This window comes from Tupaia chinensis, unplaced genomic scaffold, assembly GCF_000334495.1.
Source record: "Tupaia chinensis unplaced genomic scaffold, TupChi_1.0 Scaffold000630_1, whole genome shotgun sequence".
In the NCBI taxonomy this organism is placed as follows: Eukaryota; Metazoa; Chordata; class Mammalia; order Scandentia; family Tupaiidae; genus Tupaia; species Tupaia belangeri.
Window position 1 is genome coordinate 21037 of NW_006160150.1, and position 5003 is coordinate 26039.

Sequence of the window (5003 nt, forward strand, 5' to 3'; positions counted from 1 at the left end):
ACGGCCCCTACAGTGAAAATCTCTCCAAAAAAAAAAAAAAAGTCAATAATCTGTGTCTTTAAAAGGCCAAACATTAGTACCTGAGAATTATAGCCCAATACAGTTGCTTCAGGAAACATTTACATACCCTAACCCAGAATTTCTATATGAAGGGCAAATAACATGTTGGGTCATCCATTGGTGTGGTCATGGAGGATCTATTGCTGGGTGAAGTAAGCCAGGCTATGAAAGAAAGATATTGTATGTGTCCACTCAATATATACTGACTATTCACACTCTATGATAGAGAGCGAAATATTGGAGGACATAAAAGCAGTGAAAGTACTTAACGAGAATAAGACAGTGTGGAATGGGGGGGGTGGTGAAGAGAAGAGCATAGAGAAAGAAAGCAAGAGAGCAAATAGAGAGGCAGGACGTTAGTGGGAAACAGATATGGCTTATTACCTGTTGATGATGGCATGTATAGTATTCTCAACTGGATTGGTCTCAGAAGTATTTCATGATGGGTAAAGTCTTTTTACAAGCAAAATGAGAAATAGCAATTGACTGTTTAAAAAATAATTAGAATAATAATAATGATTGGGAAAAACATTGAAAATATATTGAATGATGAAGTGGGGAGCTTAATGTCTCTCTATTGACTGACATGCAGGGCATTCCCTTTTGAAAAAGCAACGTAATGCACTGTAAAGTTATATGCAATCCAATGTATTATAAACAAGATTATGATGATAATAAAAAAGTAAATTAAAAAAAAATCGTCCCCAAAAAAGAATGTTTGTTTCTCAGAAGGATTTTCTCATTATATATGTATATATGAAACAGAATGTTTGTTTCTCAGAAGGTTTTCCTCATGATATATGTATATATGTATATATGAAACACTAATTTTTACTTTAAATTGAAACTGTTTTCAATATGTAATTTTATTAATATATTAATTTTGAAAATAAATGATTAGTATGTAATAGTCTTTGTAAAGATTGCATCTTAGCTAAAATAATACGTAAGCCTTACTGATTCCTTTCAAAGTTATTTGTTAATTTTAGAGTTTCATTTCCAACTATCTTAAGTCCTAAGTATAAAGTTTTTGTCTAGGTGTATTTTATTAGAAAAAAACATGTATTAAAATATTTTATATTGCTACTAAGTGGCATGCTTAGAGAAAAATACGTAGTTTAATATAATATTGCACAATGACATACAACAAAATGTATTTAAAAAGAAAGGTCTGTTTAATTATTTGGACAATCAGGTTAAGATGATGTAACTTTCAGACTAGACATTTCCACATGTTATGTCAGAAACAGAGAGCTGTACTTTTACTGTTAACTCCATTTCTGTCGTGTATATTTTTCTTTTCTTTGTTGTAAAACTTAAGCTGTACTTCATTCTCTTATCTTCAAAAGTCTAACATAAAAATGTAAATATTGTTGGGAACCAGCAGTTAGCGTAATGGCTATGTCGCTGGACTCCCACGAAGTCAACCACAGTTCGCATCCCGGACCTGGTGGCTTAAAACTCACGCCGGGCGCGTGTGCGTGCGTGCCAAAGATCCCAAGAGGAGAATGGAGGAGAAGGGATTGGGGCATGACCATCCCCCCTGGGGGGTGATTTCTCGCTTTCTGTCTCTATGTCTCTCTCTGTCTCGTGAAAATCTCTCCCAAATGTAAATATTGCTCTATATGAATTTAAGCATAATTATGTCTATGTTTGTATATTTCACTGTAGCAAAATGTTTGTTACTATAGTAAAACTGTAAATCAAAAAATAAAGAAAGAACATTCTGATGGGATAACTCTTCAATGCATTCTTATGTTAAATTCCTGATCTGAGAATAAATTATGTGGGTTAATGCCATTGGTGTCCTCAAGCCTCCTGCTGCTTCTCTCACTGCAAACACCAGCCACAAGTTCAGGGTATCCAGGCTAACCCCACTTTGGGCCAATCTGCTACAAATACAGGAGTTCTCATAAGCACCTCAGGTTTCATAATTCACTACAAATAGTCACATCCTCAAACTATTATAAGATCCCAGTTTTGTTATAAGGACAGCAAGTCAAGGTCAATCAGTTGAATAGACACACAGGGTCAGTTCTGAGAGCTTCCAAACACGAAGAGTCTGTGTCCTCAGGATGATCACCCTCTCCTTACATTGGAGTAGGAATCCTGTCATGGTTGGAGTAATGGTTTGCCCCTCAAAGGTCCATGTTTTTCTCTTTTGTCCCCAGTGTAATGGAGTCTGAGAAATTAGGTCTAGGGAGCAGTGACTGGGTCATGGAGTCAAACACTCTCATCACTAGATGATAATGTCCTGAGAGACGTAGGGAGTTCCAGCTCACATAATATGGGATTAGTGATCACAAGAGCAGGTTGCTATAAATGTCATAACTGCCCACAGGTCATTCACACATTCTCTCTTTCTCTCTCTCTCCATGTACCCACCATGCTCTCTGCTTCTGTCAGGCATGTTCCATTCAATAAAATCATGAGTCACTGAACTTCTACTTCTTTATAAATAATCAGTCTCAGATGTTCTGTTAGAAATGCAAACACAGCATAGATGTTCACCCTCAGGGCTGGATGGAGGTGCACAGGTGGAACTCAACACTCTTCTAGGCCAATCCTCATGACAAGGTAACATTTTCATCTGGAGCCTCCTCTGAGTTTCTGGGATCACATGTTTCCATGATCTGGGTTAATTGAAGCTGAGGATAGATCATGGCATAAGGATTAGTCTCTTACCCATGGGTCTAATAAACTTTAACAATGGTAAAGTTCACCCAATATTGCAGTGTGCATAGTATTTACTGAGTTTGTTAAACAGACATCATCAAATTTAACTAAATTTCCAACTCTCCCCAACCTCTTGATAGGAAGATGGACTGATATAAGTGGCTCAAGTCCCCAACACTTTAGTCAGCTAGCTGGTTTTACTGGCAGAGCCATCCCATTCTGGAGCCTAAACAGGGGCCACCACAATTCACTTGACTGGTATAAAGTGGATAGTGGTCACAAGGGAAATTTCAAGGATTTATAAGTTGACATCCTGGAACAAAAACAAATGCCAAATTTCTCTTAACATAAAGTTAACTGTCTATCTTTCTTCTCTCTCTTTATTTCTCTCCCTCTCTGCCTCTCTCTCTCTCTTTGGTTGTAGTAAATGTGGACATATAGGACAGAGATGACCACCTGTTCTGAATGGCTGTCATGGTCCCAGGCCTGGGAAGTTCTACCAGGAAGGATGAAGATGGCGAGGATGACAAAAATGGCCCTGTGGTGTATCAGCAGTTGATTTCAGGCTCCACTGTCTGCAGGACAAGACCTTGGGTGTCTCACTTACCATTCAAAGAAGGCTGGGGCATTAGTAGAACCCACATACTGGTTTGTGCTTTGGTCCATTCTGTGCTACTAGGATGGAATAAAACAGGTTGTTAATTTACAAGAAAGGAGAATTTACTTGGCTCAGGTTCTGGAGACTGGGAAGTCCAAGAATATGGCCCAACATCTCTGGAAGTCCTTTGTGTGAGTCACCCTATGGTGGAGAACAGAAAGGCAAGAATTTCAGGAGTGATGGGGGCTGAGCTCACATGTGTCACTCACCCTGGCAGTCACTCCTCCACTGTAGACAAGAACAATTGCTCTTCTTAGGTTCCACCTCCAACGCTGTTGCATTGGGGATGAAGTTTCCAACACACAAACTTTGTTGAACATATTCACACCCTAGAGCTTACCATTAATCTCTTCTCTCTTTTTTCCATTATTATTACTCAAATATGCAAGAATGTTACATAAATCTATGTGTTATTTAAAATGGCACTGGGCAATTATACAATTTATTTGGAATTTGAGCTAGGATATCCTACGTAGTTCTTGTATTTGATTTTCAGTGAGCCCTAAAATGTTTCACAACCTTGCTTAAAACCCCTAAATCAGAAGAAGGACTGAATTCTCTTCAATTAGGCAAATTTCAAATGAAATTGTCATAAGAAATAGATGTTCAGGTTCTTTTGTGACTCATGTTTTCCTGGATTATAATGAAAGACAACCTTGAGTTCAAATGAGACAAATTTCCCATTTGTCTCCACTAACCTGAGCCTCTGACACAGTTCATGAATGATACATGTACTTAAGTGCACACCAATGACGAGATGAGATGTTTGCAGCCTGTTCTCTGAGGCTCTGGAACTACAGCTTCCTCTATGTATATGCCTGCAGGTCCCACAGATGGAAAACTCGGAGAGTGTGAAACTGCGGTAACCACATAAAAAAATTTTTTTTTTGAGATTTTCGCTATAGGGCGCGTGTGGTCGCCAGACAGACAGAGAGAGACATAGAGACAGAAAGTGAGAAATCAGCCCCCAGGAGGGATGGTCATGTCGCAATCCCTTCTCCTCCATTCTCCTCTTGGGATCTTGGGCACGCACGCACATGCACCTGGCGTGAGTTTTAAGCCACCAGGGCCGGGACACGAACTGCGGTCGACTACGTGGGAGTCCAGCGACATAGCCATTACACTAACTGCTGGTTCCCACCACACAAAATTTATCAGAGTGTATCTCAGGGAACCAGACCATGGTGTGTGAACAGGCAGTGTCTGGTAACCTTCAGAGTCCCCATGGGCTCACGATCTGGACCATGGAGAGGTGTGCTGCTGTGAACAGTAGGAGGTGTTGTAGGACTGCCCTGAAATCCCTACAATACTGCTCATTCAGGAAAATTTAGCCAAAGATGCTGTGCCTGGGGTTGGCCCTGTGCTTACTGATGGGGACACAGCAGCTATATCCTCTCTGGCAGAGTCCCCTGAATAAGGCCTTCTGTGTTGTCCCAGCAGGTGATTCCTCTCAGGACTCCCCAAGGGGTGAGACCAATGTCCCTCTCCCTCAGTCTGCACTGTGAGCTGAGCCCCAGCCCAGGCCTCAGAGAGGACCTGGGCAGTCACTGGCACATATTTGCATGCAGACCCCCTCCTGTGGCAGAAGTGGAAAGAAACGTAGACCTGG